Here is an 18,524-nt window from a genome sequence, read left to right on the forward strand (position 1 = left end):
TCATTGCCTTAGGGACCATACAGCTGACTTAGCTCTGAGTTCAGTGATCCATGACGGACAAGAGACTGCTCTGCTGAGGAGTCTTCCCAGGGCCCCCTTTGCATCCTTGTTCCTCACACTGTATATGAAGGGGTTCAGCATGGGGGTGACCACAGTGTACATCACTGAGGCAATAGTGCTTCTCTGGGACAAGTGAGTTACATCAGAACTGAAGTAAGCACCAAATGCTGTTCCGTAGAATAAGGAGACAACACAAATGTGAGAACCACAAATGGAAAATGCTTTATTCTTGCTTGCAATTGAGGACATTCTCACTAAAGTACAGACAATCTGAAAGTAAGAAACCAGGATACCAGTGACAGGAAAAATAACCACCAGGGCAGCCACCACATACAGAAAGATGTTACTGATGAAAATATCAGAGTAGGCCACCTTGAGAACCTGTGCAAGTTCGCAGAATAAATGGGGGATTTCAGTATCTATAGGGAAAGTCAATTTTTTCATTAATAAAACATGAATGAGGGAAACTAACAACATAATGATCCAAGAAAGAAGAACCAGGAGACCACAGAACCAAGGATTCATGATTACAGTGTAATTCAGGGGGTGACAAATGGCCACAAAACAATCATAGGCATGACTGCCAGTGTGAGATTATCCATTCCAGCAAATGTATTTTAAAAATATACCTGTGTAATGCAATCTGTGTAGGATATGTCCTTTTTTTGGGCCTGGATGTACACGAGAATCTGTGGAACTGTGGATGAGATGAAGCAGATGTCAATGGAGGACAGATTGCAGAGGAAAAAGTACATGGAGTTGTGGAAACGGGAATCTGAGATGGTGGCCGGTATGATGAGGAGATTTCCAAGCATGGTGACCAGATACATGGAAAGGAAGAGCTCAAAGAGAATGGGCTGCAATTCAGGATCATATGTGAAGCCCAGGAGTAAGAATTGTGATGATGCTGTATAGTTCCTGGTTTCCATGAAGCTGGATATCTCTTGGGAAGGAAGAAAAACAACATTCAGTGAAAATTAAACTGGAAGTTCAGTTAGTTATAACTTTATAATATTGTCCTAGGATAACTATCTGCCACCCTCTTTTACATTTTGCCAATGATTATGATGTATTTAACGAGTCTACACCTTTCTATTTCATTTATTCCTTTTTGTGTTGTTGTGGGTGAGGGTACATTGTGGTATTTACAAAACTTCTTACAATACATCTAATATATCATACTGGAAATCACCACCTCCACCATTCTCCTTTCTATTTTTAAATGTACATTCAATCGGACTGTTTATTATTGTTGTACTGGGAGTACATTTGCAATATTGATCAAACTTTTTAATGGTACCATAAAATTTTCTCTTTGATCAGTGGCAAATTATTTTTAATTTTCCTTTTTAAATCTATGGGACATGAAATAAGTTTTATATGAACCATCCAAAATAATTGGAGCCATTTCATTTTATTTTCTTGGTAATGTCTGTTCTTCTGCATGTTATAACTCTAAGCACTGACTTTTAACTTAAAAAATATTAGTCTGTGATTTCCTCTTCATAGTGATATCATATTTCTCATGGGTTTTTTTTTTGTTCTTGTTCTGTTGATGTAGTGATAAGTTTATCTTATTTTGGAGGTTTACAATGCCTTTTTATTCAGTAGAAATCTCAGTACAGGAAAATTCTCATAGAATTATTAATGATGTTTAAAATCTCCTTCACAATATTGTCAATATATAAGTCTTCCAGTGAAGTATAAAAACACTGATCTAAAAATTGAGCACTGAGTTTTCTTCTACAAGCACATGATAGTTGTGACCTTCAGAAAGTTATTTGTCTCTTCACCACAAATAATATTTACATGTATTCACTCCATGATGGGCAGGATTGAAGAGCAAAATCAAATAAGATGTTGCAAGTTTTCTACTGTGGTTTTTATGACATACAATGAGAATTTCGCCAATATGATCTTCTGTTATTAATATCTCAGGAAACTTAATCAGTATGTTTATTTTTAAGCAACTTATCTCTCAAACTTGGTTAGCCATAATGAATTTTAAACTCTTCAATATAATTACAATAGGTCTGTTACCTATTTAGCTGCTATTCAACAAGTCTTTTAATGAGCATATCTAAGGCTGCTTTTAAATATTTCCTGCTAGGTAAAATTTATTCAGATGAGGAAAAAACATGCATAATACATGGATAAGAAGAGAAGAATGTGCACCATCATTAAAATACATACAGGCAGTCATGATTGTGTGTGCTCATGTTTCCGTGTTCTTGAATAAGGATGTGTTGTATTAAAACAATGTGTTGTATTAAAATGAGTACAGTTTTAAATACAAAATTGATGCTTTTAATTAGAGTATTTAAAATACTACAATTGTTAATCTAGAAGTTGTAAAATGCTAATTTAAGATTGAAAAATGAATTTTCACATTCAATAACAGAAAACTTCAGCATTATGAATGCATAAAGAATAAACATTGATTCAAAAGAGAAAAAAAATCACTGATGACCTTTGTGGGGGAATCAGTGAATTGATTGAAACAGGAATGCCTAAGTAGAAAAAGGAATAGTGGAATATAGTTATTAAACATAAATAAGAAATTACAAAATATTCTACATTCAGAGAACAGGATGTGTGATTCTTCAGAGAGAGATTTGTAAAGGAGAAGATTTGAAAGACTAGCATGACCTAAAGCAGAGAATGAGGGTCAGGAAGGAGAGAGTATGTAACTGCCATATTAGAACTACATATGGTCTTGCATGCTGTTGTTCTCACATTAATGAATTCATGCTAATTTGTGGATCAGATGTTTTGACAGTTTTGTCTGGTTATTTGCTTTGTCATAGAATTACATGTTGTACCTGTCAGATTGTACATGCTGACCAAACACAAATATTGGTTATATAATAGATTCTGAGGCCTAACAAAACAAAGGAAACTCACTAAATTATCATATGCCTAAATGAAGGACAGATTTGAAAAAGATAAACAAAATAGAGTCGTGTTCATCTTAAAATCATTATATGGCATCAACAAGTAATACCATTATGTAAATAGAAACTGGTTTAAAACAAATATGCTTGTTAAAATAATTCATCAAAAACTGGGTTGCTGAAGCAAAATCATAGCTGTAAATATGAGTTATAAAATGCATCTGACAAAAATTTAACAGACATCACTCTGGGTAGAAACCAAAGGTGAGAACTCACTCAATGAAAAATTAAAGAGAAATGACTAACAAAAGAATGTGTATTTGTTTCCAAATTACATCCAATAGGAGATGTTACATTAAATCATAATTGTCTTTATCTAAAGTTAACAAACTGCAGCTTGAATTATTTAATATTTTCCTGAATGTTTAAAATGGTTAGGCTGAGAATGTATTCTACTGTAGAGTGTTTACCTACTGTGTGAAAGGGCTGGATTCAGTGCCAACACTGCATCAATAAATGAATGAATGAATAAAAGTATCCAATCCAATTTGGAACACAATAGATACTGCCTCATATATTAGTGATCATGCAAGAAAGAAATAATTTGTTAAACAGGTGCCAGGGGCTCACATCTGTAACCCTAGCTACTCAGGAAGCAGACATCAGGAGGATCACAGTTTGAAACCAGCACTAGCCAAATAGTTTGTGAGACACAATATTGAAAAAAGTCATCAGAAGTCATGGGCTGGCAGAATGTCTCAAGTGGTAAGAGCCCATGCCTCACAAATACAAGGCCCTAGGTTCAAACCTCAGTGCCACCAAAAAAGGGAAATACTGGGATACAGGATCACCAAGAGGAGTCCACAATTTACTGAAAATAGTAGACAGGAATTGGAGAATCACTAGTTAGTAATTCTTACTAGAAAGTATGAGGATGCAAAGAGTGAGAGAAGAAAACAGGAATACCTAAAAAATCTGATCTCATTGGAAAACAAAGTGTTTCAAAATACAGAGAGTTCAGCTTTATAAACAAAAAAAATGTAAAAATTCCTATTCACATTATTTTTATTTAAGTCCAGTATCCAGCTTCTGTCTCTTTTGTCTTCTTCCTCCTTCAGCATTCACAGGAAAAAACTGATTCTATCTATGGTAGTCATTGAAGTTTTCTCTTCTCCAGGATCTGCCCTCAGGAAGTCCACTTGTGTTTCCACAAAGGTTGAGCTCACTAAAGTACGATGGAAAGAAACTAGGAACACTATAAAATCCTCTACTGTTGCTAGGTTTGAATTCTCAGAAAACATAATTAAATACATCATTTTGTTTTTTCAAAACAATTCATCACCCTTGGGTAAAAAAGAAGGTAGCAGAGTGGAAAATTTTCAATTAGTTTTATGTGTATGTAGTCAGTGGCAGGAAGAGACATACTTATTTCCTCTAAGGGCAAACTGTTTTTAGTTGGCTTAAAATGTTAATATCTGCAGGAATCACAAGAACCATTACTATGCTATGGCCCTGATTAACCATCTTTGGAGATTTTAGAAGTAATGTTGGCTCATGTATTTAGGGAAGAATATGGCCCCTACTCTTTCAATTTTCTTCAGCATTCTTATTTTTCCAAGTTTATATATTTGTGCCTCTATTCACTTAAATCTACATATAAAGTTTTACCTATGAGTTGTGAAAAATGCTATCTAGATGTTTTTATATTATGCAATATTTAAATATTAAAATATTTTATAAATCACATCATTTGCTACCATTTTTGGTGATTTTTATTCATACCACTTCAATATTTTTCAGGCATATAATATTCACTAACTGTAATAGATATTACAAATTTATTCCTCCTGTCTGAACTGAATTATGTATTCTTTGTCCAACATTAACCCAACATCTTCATCCACCTGTAATTTCTTTTTTAATGACTGTTGGGTTTTGCATTTCTATGTAGTCAGATTTTTTATAAACTCTCATGAGTGAGATCATGTGATAGTTATTTATATGCACCTATTTTATTTTAATTAACATAATCTTTGCCAAAGCCAATCAGACTTTAAACCATATTTCCTTCTGTTTTTGCCCATAGGGTACTTCAGGTTTTCTCACATTTTATTTATCAACTCACCAGCTGATAAAGGCTTTAATGGATTCCATATCTTGTCTGTTGTGAATAGTGCTACAAAATAAGTGAGAGTAAATATCTTTTGAATATAATGTTCACTTGGATATTGAGTACATATTATGATTATGGATTCATATGGTAATTCTTCAATTTTTCAGGGAAGTTTTAGCTATTTCTAAGCAAGTTTTACCAACTTATATTCCCCAACAATGTGAAAGTATTTTATTGTGAAAAAATATCTTTTGTTTGTTGATAATAGCTGTTCTAATATATGCCATTTGATATCTCATAGTGGTTTTGGTTTCCATTTGTCTAATTCCTAATGATAGTAAGAAAAATTTCATATTCCTCTTGGCCATTTGTATGTCTTCTGCTTTTAAGAAGTATCATTTTAGGGTTTTGTCCAGTTTTTAGTTGATCATGTTTTCTTACCATTAATTTTTTGTTTTATATATTTTGGATATGAATTCCATATCTGATTTATACTTTAGAAACTATACCTGCAATTGTGTAGGTATTCTAGTCAGTGTGCTGGTTATTTTCTTCTCTATTTTGCATAACATTATAGTTTGATGTAATCATATCTACTTTTTGTGGCCAATCATGTAGAATTCATATCCAAAACTCATTTCCCAGATTAATGGTATAGAATTTCCCCTCTATGTTTTATACATTCAGCTAGTCCTTATAAAACATTAGTCTATTTTTGCATTGATATTTCTTCTAAGCTATTCAACTATTGTCTAATTTTCTTTATTTATATGTGGATATCCCATTTTACATTATAGGTTTTTAAAGAAAGTGCAATTTTGAATTATACATGAATAGCAAGTTTGTCAAAAATCAGTCAGCTATGTCTGCATGAACTTTATTTTGGGGATTCATTTCTATTGATTTATTGTATCTCTTTAATGCCAGTAGTCACTTGAATAATTTTAGCTATGTAAAATACTTTTACATCAGGGAATTATTGAATATTTTCATCATAAGGCATTCTTACTGGTTTCAAGGAATTTTTCATTTCTTCTAGGTTTTCTGATTTCTGGTAATAAATGTTCTTAGTATTTTCTATAAAACCTTTGCATGTATTAAGCATCAAATATGATTTATCCTTCTTCAGTTCTAGTTTTAAGTGATTATCCTCAGTTATTTATTGGTCTCGTTAATTGGTCATCAGTTTTACTCATCTGTTTAAAAACTCTTCCTGTATTTCATTGATATTATATATTTCTAGAGTCTATCTCATGTATTTCTGCTCTGATATTTATTGTTTACTTCATTCTGTTAGTTATTGTTTCATATCCACCCATTTTATTTCTCCAGATTTTTAAGAGTTTATTAGGTTGTTTATTTCATTTCTTTTCTGATGCAGTTATTTATTGCTATAAAAACCCTCTGGGACATTAATTTGCTGGATCCCCTGGTTTTACACATGTATTATTTTCATTTTATTCTTAATAAATTTTCTACTATGCTGTTAAATTTCTTCATTGTTTTATTCGTTGTTCTGGACCTTTTTAATTAAATTAAACTATTTAGAATTTTCAAAGTTTACTACTGATATTTTCTAGTGTTATGTCATGGTGTTCAGAAAAGTTATTTAATTTTTCAATTTTTTAAAATTTGTTAAGACTAATTTTGTTGCCTAAACTATGGTATATTCTACAGAATTTTGCATATGCTACTGAGAAATCATGTATTTTGTAGCCCTTGAAGAGAACCTTCTCTATTACTCTGTCTAGTGTGTTTGGCCCAAAGTGTAGTTTAAAACCAATATTTCCTGACTGACATTTTTCTAGATTATATGTTCATCATGACATCTTCTGTTTTCTCAATTGGGGAACAACAATTCCATACATGTGTTGATAGTTCAAGTGCTTGAGCACCTGCCTAACATGTACCTGGCCATGATTTCAAACTCCACACCATGAGAAAAACAAAAAGGAAAAAAGAAAAGTAAGAGTGGTGTGTTGAAAAACTTACTATCATTGTGTTCAACTTTATCTCTCATTCCTGTTGTTTCAGATATCCAGGTCTTCAATTAATTTCTGATAAATATATAAAATCATTTTAGCCTTTTTATTGAACTCATATCTTTTCATTATGCAATGTCCTCGTGACTCTTTATAGTGCTTAATGTAAAGTATTTTATTTTTCCCATTTGGTTAGGATATATTTGTTTTACAGGGATAATTCATTGTGACAATTCTGAATAGACTTATGTTGTACATTGGTTAGGTCAATCTTCACAATTCACATCCCCTCCAATCTCCTCCCTTCTCCACTTAAAGCAACTGCAAGATGTTTCATCACTCTATTTCATGTATGGATATGAAAACCATCAACCATATTACTTCACCTTCATCTCCTCCATTCACCCTCCCCATTCCTACATGAACCACCACACACTATACTTGTTTTACAGTCCTGTCTTTCATTGTTAATTCCAAAGTCAATGTTTAAAGAGGTTATCCTTTTACATTAATGTAAAGTTCATTATAACTGATGTGTTTTCCAGGCTTTGCATTGCAGTGACAACATACCTGACATAAATTACTTCAAAGGAGGACTGTTACAGTTTCAGAGGTTTTCCACAGTCCATGGCTTGGTTCACTCTGGGCATGTAAGGAGGAAAAATATTATAGAAACTGGAACATGTGAAACTGGTTATTCCCTTCATGGTAATCAGGAAGGAGAAAGACAGAGAGAAAGACAAAGAGACAGAGACAGAGATAGGAAAAGAGAGAGAGAAATGCAACAAGAAGCATACCTCAAGTACATGCCCCTAGTGACAAACTTATATCAGGAAAGGTTTACCTTCCAAAATATCTAGCAGCTACCAAAATATTGTCAACTCAGGAACAACTATTCCATACATGAGTCTTTTGTAGGAACATTTAATTTCCAAACCATAGCATTCTACCCTCAAGGTCCAAAAGGTTCATGTTCATCTCACAAGAGACCTCATTATCTTAAGATTTCCAAAATCATTAAAAAGTTCTTTCTCAAAGACTCCTGTGATACTCAAAGCAAGGACTGAGCTGTGAGCCCCATGTGAAATCAAGCACATGTTACATATTTCCAAGATACACTGCCACAGAGACATCTTTCTTATTGTAAAAGGAAGCCTAGAACACCAAAGAAAAAGAAACAAGACCAAAGGTAGACTGACAGAGAAACCATTAAATCCTGTGGCTAAATGATTGGATTCTGAGTCACATGGTTGCATGAGCTCCAATAGTCTTGGGCAGTCCGAACCAAATGTCCATACTGGATACAACACACATTACCACTCTCTTGGGCTGGATACACACCTATGGCTTTCCATGAAATCATTCCGTGTCATTGGAATCCCCAGTAGTCTGAGATCTCCATTTTAGTTTAGACTCCCCTTTACAGCTTCATGAATTTCTCCTCAGAGAGTGCCTTCATGTATTTCAAATGTCATATATCACTTAGATTTCCATAATTTCCTTTGAAATGTGAGTGGAAGCCTCCATGATCTCACTGCTCTTGCATTCCACCTGTTTGCAAAACTAGTATTACATAGGTAAAGACAAGGACAGCTGACCATTGGTTAATAGTGAGGGCCCACTGGAATATAACTCCTTTGGATTATGAATGCTTGGGGAGCTGAGCATTTTGAAATAAATCCTGGGTGAATAATTTTCCTAGGTAGCCCCATGTAAGCAGGTAGCTCAGGAGATGTACTGTTCTCGTGGAAAAGTCATTCAAATGAGTTTACTCTTTCATTATCTTCAGCCTGTGATGTGTGTGGTGTGGTCAATTCCTAAGATGTTCTACATTTATCTTTCTAATTGACTGTATGAAGTAGTTCACTCATTTTTAATTGTGCTAATCTCTTCAAAACCAATATGTTCTTTAGCCCAAAGTTTACAATGATTTTTCTGCACAAAATGAAAATATTCAAGTCTTCCCGTTTTGTTTCAAATCTTCTGATTCTCATAGTAAATATTACCAAATGCAGCCAGCAATAATTGTGCAATATCTGAATGATGTTATTGCTTTGAAATTTCCTCCAGCACATTAATTCATTCTCCATGATTAAAAGATAAGCCCCACACAGCCCCAAGATAAAGACAAAATGTAGACAAGTTGTTTTACAGAATTCATCAGGATTGTACTCTACTCAAACTGATGTTGGAATTCTCCTTCCAGTCTGAAATATTATGACCACATTCTTTTTGATCTGTATTCCACTAAGTGTTATGGGTTTCTGAGCTCACATCAGAATAACCCATTAAGCTCTAAATACAGAATTCTGAAACTCCTGTTGTCTTTGCATCACCAAAATATCCCACATTCATCCCACAGACAAGTTCCAAAGCCTTCTGAGTTGCATAATCATGTAAGCTAAAACAACAACTCAACTCCTGTGATAGAAGTTATAACATCAGTTATTTTTCAAGTCTCTGTGACAAAAATACCTAACAGAATAAAAGTGGAGGAAGTATGTATTTTGCTCTAGTTTTACAAGTTTCATTCCATAATCCTTGACTCTTGATTTTCACAATGATGTCTAAAATGCATAATGGTCTCTTAAGTGAGTGGCATTTTGAAATTTGATATCCACATGCAGAACAAGAGAATTACAACCTCATTTTACACTATCTGAGCACATACAAACTTCCTAAAATGGAGTGAAGGAGCACAATCGCTTATATTTGCAATACCCCTATTTATTAACCTAGGAATATTTGAACAATCATAGAGAAGAAAAAATTTCCAAAAGGAATTACTGAGGGAAATTTTGGGAGAAATACATACAAAAACATATAAAAACTATGTCAAATGAATACAAATGATTCGGGATATTGAAATTCATATTTGGCTTATGACCATCATGTCCCCTTTATTCTCAGCTTTGTTATCCATGAAAAAGAAAAGGCTGTTTGCTGAGGAGTCTTACCAGGGCCCCCTTGAAATCCTTGTTCCTAAGACTGTAGATGAATGGGTTCAGCATGGGAGTGACCACAGAGTACATCACTGAGGCAATCATGTTGTCTTGGGATGAATGGGTCACAGCAGAACTGAGATAAACCCAAAGTGCTGTTCCATAGAACAAGAAGACCACACTGAGGTGAGCCCCACAGGTGGAAAATGCTTTATACTTGCTTGAAATGGAGGACATCCTCATTAAGGAGAAGACAATCTGAAAGTAAGAATAGTGGATTCCACTGATGGGAAACACACCTAACAGGGCAGTCATCATATATAGAGAGATGCTATTGATGCTGGTATTAGAACTGGACACTTTGAGAACCTGAGCCTGTTCACAGTAGAAATGGGGAATTTCGGTGCTTATGGAGAAGTTCAATTGATTCATTAGCAGAATGTGTGTGAGGGAGACACAGAACATGATGATCCAAGACAACAGAAGTAGGACAACACGGAAACAGGGGTTCATGATGACTGTGTAGTTCAGGGGGTAGCAGATGGCCACAAAGCAGTCATAGGCCAATTCAGTTAATAGAAAATTATCCATTCCTGTAAATGTATTTAAAAAGTATACCTAAGTGAGGCACTGTCTGTAGGAAATCTCTTTGTTTTGAGTCTGGATGTTCACCAGGATCTTTGGGACTGTTGTTGAGATGAAACAGATGTCCACAAAGGACAGGTTGGAAAGGAAGAAGTACAGGGGGATGTGGAGGTGGGAATCAAAGATGGTGGCAAGGATAATGAGCAGATTTCCAAACACAGTGATCAGATATGTTGATAGGAACAGTACAAATAACAGTGGCTGAAATTTGGGATTATCTGAGAGTCCTAGAAGGGTGAAAGCTGACACAAGTGTGTGGTTTTCAATTTCCAGGTACATGGTATATCTTTTGTGGGAAAAAGACAAATAAAAAATTTTAAGAATAACTAGCTGACACTTCAGGTAATTATCAGTTTTCAATATCACCCTTCATCCTTTACTGAGTTTGCAAATGTCTTTGATTACTTATACATGTATCAACCCATTTCCAATTTGAAGTTTTATAATTATTCTGATTCCCTCAGTTACAAGAAATCTCTTGCTTTTACTATGTATGCATTCCACTATTTTCTTGTTTGATCTAACTCTCCCAGACACTAAAAGCTTTCATAAACTTTTTTGGTAATCCTAATACTATATTCATTCCACTAGCTTCGTAATTGTGATTTCCTACAAATTTTTATGTCAAACAACTTTTATGTTATGACTTAATATTTTACAGATTTGTGAAGTTTAATCCTAGGTCCCTAATATTTCTTTTTTCTGAAAGCATGATTATTACCATCACATTTTTGGAGGTCTAATAATACCAGGAACTTAACAGGAAATGAATAAGTACTATGATCATTATTTGTTTGTCAGATGCTCTACCACTTGCATAACTCCACCAGTCTCTGTAATTATTATTTGGGAAATATAACTTTCCTAAGTGACAGTATAGGAGTGAGGATTAGTAACTGAGCACTTGAATGAGAAAAGGTATGCTTATTATTTAAACACAAAGTTTGTAAGTACTCAGAAAGGAAAAATTTGAACTCAAGTCTTTGTGCTAGCCAGACATGCGCAATACCACTTGAGCCATGCCACCAGTCCTTTATACTTCAGGTATTTTTAAACAGAGATTTGTGTTTATGCCTGAGGTTGGCCTGAGCCATGATCCTCCTATTCTCCTAGTTTTGCTTCCTGCATTGCTGTGATGAAAAACACATATCATAATGCCCACATTTTATTGATACACTTTGGTAATAAAAGATTTTTGTCTGGGCTGGCCTCACATTGCTATCCTCCCTCTCTCTGCTTTCTGGGTAGCTAGGATTGCAGATGTGCCCCACTGTGAGGCAGGACAGGCATCTGTTAAATATAAGAAGGAAACTTTAATGCTGAGAGTATAAAACATTTTGCTATTGATGATGAACAGTTTGTTTCTGGGTGGGATTTGAGAGGCCAAGGTGAGGTACAGCGGACAGTGCAGGGCAGGAGGGAAAGGGTAGAATTCTCACAATAGAGCATCATGTAATCTTCCACCTCACATAAATTTGTGCACCTGTGGGTCTGAGGCTCTGACAGTTTGTTTCATCAATTTTCTTTTCAGGATTTCATGGTATCTTTCATAGTGCATGTTCTGAACAAATAAAATACTAGATATATAATAACTATTGAGACAAAATATCTATTGTAAAACAAAAAGGAATTCACACAATTCATCATATGCCTGAATATAGGCATAAAATTCAGTAGCAAAGATAAATAAAATGCATTCATATCTATCTGAAAAAAACAATGAAGTATTAACCAGTAATCCAATTATGGGGCAGAAACTCAGTTTAATCTAAATATATTAACATAAATTATCATAACACTAGGTCAACAAAATGAAACCATTATCAGGCATACAATATACAAAATGCATTTGAAAAATTTGCTAGCTATTATTGCAGGTTGGTACCAGGCTTGAAACTACAAATAAGAACAATATCCTAATCCAACAAAGCATGATTGTTTTCAAACCACATTCAACAGAAGATATTACATTAAAAGATTACAACGAATGTGCTAAATACATTAACATGCCAAGGCAAAACCATTCAAATTCAATCATTAAATATTTTCCAAAATATTTGAAGCATTTCATAACATGAGAAAAGAAAATCATATTTAATATTAAACACAAAAAAAATTACAATTAATAGTAGCTATATTGTGGAGTTCCAGTTCAAATAACAACAATGTAAGAGTTAGAGGTGCCCTCAGTAGGCCAAATAAGCCAGTAAAATAGGGACAGACTATAACACAGAATAAAAAATTTGAAGAAAATATACCATACCTTGGATTTAATATATCTTCTGTGAGTAGTTCACAAAAAATAATTGATGTAGGAAACCTGAAAGAGCTTGAAATTTATATGAAAGAGTGGAGAAGTCCAGAAAACATCACTTGAAAGGGGCTACAGATTACAGAAGGAAAATGAAGAAAGCAGGAAAAGACTGATTTCACTAAAGTCTCCTCAATGTGTAGATTAAGCAATTATGGGAATTTGTCATCAATCTAAAGCCCAGTATTGTCTTTCTTTCTTCCACTTATTACTCCTGAAGCTTCAGTGACATGTAGCAATCCTTTCCAATGGTTTTCATTGAAGGTTTTTCTTCACCAGGGACTGTTCCTTAAAAGCTTACTTGGGCTTTCACAAAAGCTGAAACTAGAATTATAGGTGAGGGGCCAAAAGCAGTATGCTTTAAAATTTCTAATGTTTAAATGTTTGAATTTTCAAATCTCTTCATTAATAAAATTATTCTATTTTTATTCCACTCTCCAAGCATGAGGGAAGCAGAGTGGAAATTTTTCTGTCTATTTCTTTTCACTATATAAGCAGCAGTCAAGTGTCTACTCTTTTTCCCTTTGGTGTATTGCAAATATCATAAGGTGTCCTCTAAGGAAATGGTAATTGCTATGCTTCCTTTGTACAATCTTTGGAGATAGAAGTCATTTCAGTTCCACAATGTTACAGAGAGAAACAATTGCTTTCTTTGTATTTTCTCTAATATTTTTATTTTAAAAAGTCTTTATTTACTGCTTGATTTACTTATTTGTTTGTATGTTTATTTCTCAATTTAGAAAATACACCAAAGCATACATATTGTACACAACATGATGTCCACAAGTATTTAACATGGTGCAATGATTGAATCTAAAAATTAACACATTCATTACCCTTCAGTTTTGGTTCTTGTGGCAACAACACATAATGTAAACTCAATAGTTTTTAGGAACAAAATATCTGATCAATTTCCTTAGCTGTCATGCTGTGCTGTGTAGTAGATTGCTTGAGGTTATTCCTTCTGTCAAAAGAGAGTTATAGACCCATTGAACAAAATTTCTCGAACAGTACCTTCCCTGTGCTCTAGCTTCTGGAAGACCATTGTCTGTTCTCTTTTTCTATGAGATCAAATTTTAAGCATCCACACATGCATAGTATTTGTAGTATGTAACTTATTGTGCCAGGTTTATTGCAGTTAGCATAATAGCCTCCAAGTTCATCTATCTATATTTGTAAATGATACATATTCTATATATACACCCCATTTTCTTTATTTGCTTATATTTTTATGGACAGTTAGGTTGAATCTACATTTTACATATTGTGAATAATGTGCAAAACCTGGGTGATCAAATCTCTTTAAAGCAACATAGTAATTTTATTTATTTGGAAATATACACAACAGTGGGATAGATGTTAGTAACAGTAGTAAAATTTTAAAGTGTTTATTTTATTTTGTTTTGATATCTCTTTTATTGAGATATTCTTAGTATGAAGCTCAGGTGGCACTCAAACTGATCCTTCTGAATCCACCTAGGTGAACTTCACCACATCAGGCAACTTTCCACTTTCTTGCAGGATCTTATTACTGCCTTTTTTTGCTGTTTGTACTAATATACATTCCAAGCAGCAGTGGGAAAGCATAGGCTTTACTCCATATCCTGTTGAACAATTATCTATTCTATTTTGACAACCACCATTCTAACAGATGCCAGTGGCTATCTCTTAGAGTTTTGATTGGTGTTTCTACCATGACTGATGATATTGAGCTACTTCTCATACACTAGTTTCCCAGTTGTGTTGATTTATTTGCTTATTTATTTATTTTTAGGTGGTACTGTGGTTTGTACTCAAGGTCTTGATCTTCTTACATGAGCACTCTATATGACTTGAGTCACTCCTCCAGCCTGCTTTGCTTTAGCTTGCTTTTCAGATTTGGTCCCTCTTTTTTCCCAAGCTGGCCTCAACCCATGATCCTCTTTATTATGCCTCCCACATAGCTGGGATTATAGGCATGGGTTACCATATTCAGTTGGTTGAAGCTTTGAAGATGAATGGATTCAATGGGAGGACATCTGAGCCAGACTCATAAAGAGAAAGGCTGCATGTTTTCTCTCATATTTGAGAGATAGATACAATGCAAATACAAGCAATATTAGGAAAAACAGGTTATGGTAAGGAGATAAACTGTTATCCCCTTGAAAGAGAGTAAAAGAAGGAAGTTAAGAAAGGAAATATGGTTAATACACTTTCTATTCAAGAATGAATATACAATTTTTAAATGTCTTGAAAATACCGTAAGAAAAGGAATAAGTTAGGAAGGAGAAAAATAGAAGAGATGATACATTTCAGGATACAGTACATATATACATTGAATTGTCACAATGGAACTCACTGTACAGTTATCTTAAAGAAACAAAAATGCATTTTTTCAATGGAGAACAGGAAGAGAAATCAGGTACTGTCTAGGCATTATTATCATGCAGGGGGAAAGATATAAAGAAATGATGAAGTATGCTGAATGTAGTGGAAATATTTGAATTAATGTACGAAAATGGAAAAAAATGAAACGTGAACTATTCCAGCAATGAGGGTTGAGGGGAAGAAAAAAAGAGAATGATGGAGGGGTGAATGACATATCTTATGATATATTGTAATAACTTTTGTAAGTGTCACATTGTACCCCCAGTACAATAATATGATAGTACAGATAATAAATTAAGAAATATAAAAATGCTTTTTCTGTAGGTTTCAGTATGGTTTAATATTATTGTATGTAGTACAGTATTCTAATACCCCATTGAATTTTGTCATTGATATGCTGCTTATTTAAAAGCATTCTTATTAATTCCAAATAAGTGATAACTTTCTAAATTTTTCAATTATTGACTTACAACAAGATAAAATTTTGGTTAGAAAAGATATTTGTATGATTTCAGACTTCTTAAATGTGATAACACTAGCTTTTTTGCCTTAAAATACAATGCATATTAGAGAATATTGAACATGATATTGAGAAAATATGCATTTTGAAATTTTTATATGGAAAGTTCTATATGTAGGTTTAGCCCATTTGATCCAAAGTTTACTTAAGCCCTAATTTTTGTCTGTTAATATTTCTTTGAGGGCAACCCTCTATTGGGACCCTTTTTGCCCTGCAAGTGCACTCTTTCTTTTTGTCTCACTTGATTAATAAATTCCATATACTCACATTAGAAATATAATTTTTTAATGTATATGAATGGTCTATAATACTGAGGGTGTTTATATGTTATTTTGACGTCTCCTCTCTAAATTAATGCCTTTAATATTATAATACCCTTGATTACCTTTGTATATTTTTTTACTTATGATTTCATTTGCCTGAATATATTGGTACAGCAGTCTTTCTGTGTTTAATTTACATTTGCACAGAAAATATTTTCTTTATTTTCACTTTCAGTTATGTGTGCTCTTACATACAAACTATATTAAAATTCTTGGCAGAAATATAATTGGATTGATTTTTTCCTTCAATATATGCAGCCAATTTATGTGATTTTATTGATAAATATTACACTCACATTGAAGATTTTTTTGTTTGGTAAGGATATATTGCTGTCTTTTTTTATTTATTAGCTAGAATCTTTGTACATCCAATATTGCATTCTGACTCTCCTACTGATATCTTTGGTGGCTAATTGATTTTCCCCAGTGGTGTATTGGAATTCTTTGTTTTTTTATTGTTGTGCATTTTCATTGGGATTCTACTTCATATTTATGAGTTCCACAAAAAAACCCAAAATGTTAATTCAAATTAATTTACAACTTAACATTGATTAAAAATAACTCTACACTCTTCAGTACACATTACACTTCGAATTTTTGTTGTTACTACCTTTATGATAACATATTGTGTATTCCTTGACAAATTATAATACTGATTATTATCTTAACAGTTTTTAATTTTAAGATTTATAATGAATAAACATATATCACATTGATATTACATATTATTCTGAATTAGTGGTGACTTTTAACCTGAGTTTTACATCCATTTGGCTGTTTTATGATTCTTCATTAATATCTTTTTCTTGGATCCTTGTTTGCCTAAACATTAATAGTTTTATGTGAAGTAGTCTTAGGTTCATTGAATCTGATTGGAGCTCTTCAATCCCACTGTAATGGGTTTTTCTATCATTTTTCATGTCTGAATTGCTTTCTGATAATTTTGTTTTCTTTTTCTTTTGCTGTGGATGTTTTAACTTAGAGTTTTTTGCTTCCCAGGAGTGCATTCTACCACTTAAGACAATCATCTAGCCAGATATAAGATTTTTATGTTGTTATTTTTCCCGTTGCCATCTTTGAAATCTCATTCCTTTAATATTTGTTCCTTTGACAATGGCTCATAAATCTGTAAGCTTTATTTATTCATTTTTTATTTGTTCCTCTTCTAATTTTCTTAAATCCACCTTCTAAAATCAGGTTCTTGCATCTTTTTTATCAGGTTGATTCTCTTCTATGTTCTGTTTACTTTGTTTTATTGCCAGGGATTTCTTACATAATCAATTGGAGTTCTTCAATTTTTTTATCTTCTGACTGCTTTATTACACTGAATACCTTCTCTTCATTTCCTTGAGCTTTGATAAGACTGTTTAATGTAGCCATTTCCTGCCTTAACTTGTTTATACACTTTCATAACTACAGGCTCAGACAAAATACTGTACTTTGTCTCTATCATGATATCATGTTTCCTTGATTATTTTTGATGCTCACTGTCATGCATCAAAGATAGGATACTTGAAGAAGTAAGTACTTACTGCACTCTTCATAGATAGACTTTGACTGGGAATGCCTTTAATATAAATCTGTGCAAAGATTCTGAGTAGTTTATTAGAATAATCCCTTTGGTTGCAGCTACTATAATTTGGGGATACAATCTGCCTTGGAACCACTGCTATAAGAAAGATGCCAGGCTGCAGTTCCATGATATTATAAAGCTTTTTAGACAGACAGGACTCGATAAAACATATTTCATTATTAAGAAGATGTTAGGAAATGCATGATTCATAGACACACCTAGGAACTTTCCAAGAACAAACTGCATATTAAGTTGGGCCCAGAGCTGATATATATATGTATATTAAGTCAGAAACACCAATAGTTTAAATTTGAAGCTAAAATCATTAACATTTTTAGAAAGAAGTTGAATTATATCTTACTATCTTATTATTGGGTTCTTTGAAATGACATCAATCACATCAGTACCAAAAAAAATAGAAATGTTGTTACACAATAAAAGTTAAAACTTTTATACAACAAAATACATTACAAAGAAAATGGAGCATTAAATATGCACAAATTGCCACATACAATAATTAAACATGATATAGGGTCCATAAATATATATGCAAATTTATGTTCCAATTCATGGTAAATTGATTTTTGACAATGATGTCCAGAACATTAATGTCAAGAGATTGATGGCTAATCTCTTTAGGAAACTGTGCTAAGAAAACTGGACATCTGCATGAAGATCTTTGTCTCACCCAATATACAAAAATACACTAAAATGATTTAATATCTAATTCCAAGATTTCAAACTGTAAGACTGCTGGTAGGAAATAGAAATCTCTATGAAATTGAATCAAGCAG

General features: G+C 33.2%; 2 pseudogenes; both read right to left on the reverse strand.

The window, feature by feature from the left end:
• LOC141416366 (olfactory receptor 7D4-like) lies at positions 1-989 on the reverse strand (annotated as a pseudogene).
• Positions 990-9,964: 8,975 nt separating this feature from the next.
• LOC141416188 (olfactory receptor 7D4-like) lies at positions 9,965-10,915 on the reverse strand (annotated as a pseudogene).
• Positions 10,916-18,524: the final 7,609 nt, after the last annotated feature.

The sequence above is a fragment of the Castor canadensis genome, chromosome 14, assembly GCF_047511655.1.
Source record: "Castor canadensis chromosome 14, mCasCan1.hap1v2, whole genome shotgun sequence".
NCBI lineage: Eukaryota > Metazoa > Chordata > Mammalia > Rodentia > Castoridae > Castor > Castor canadensis.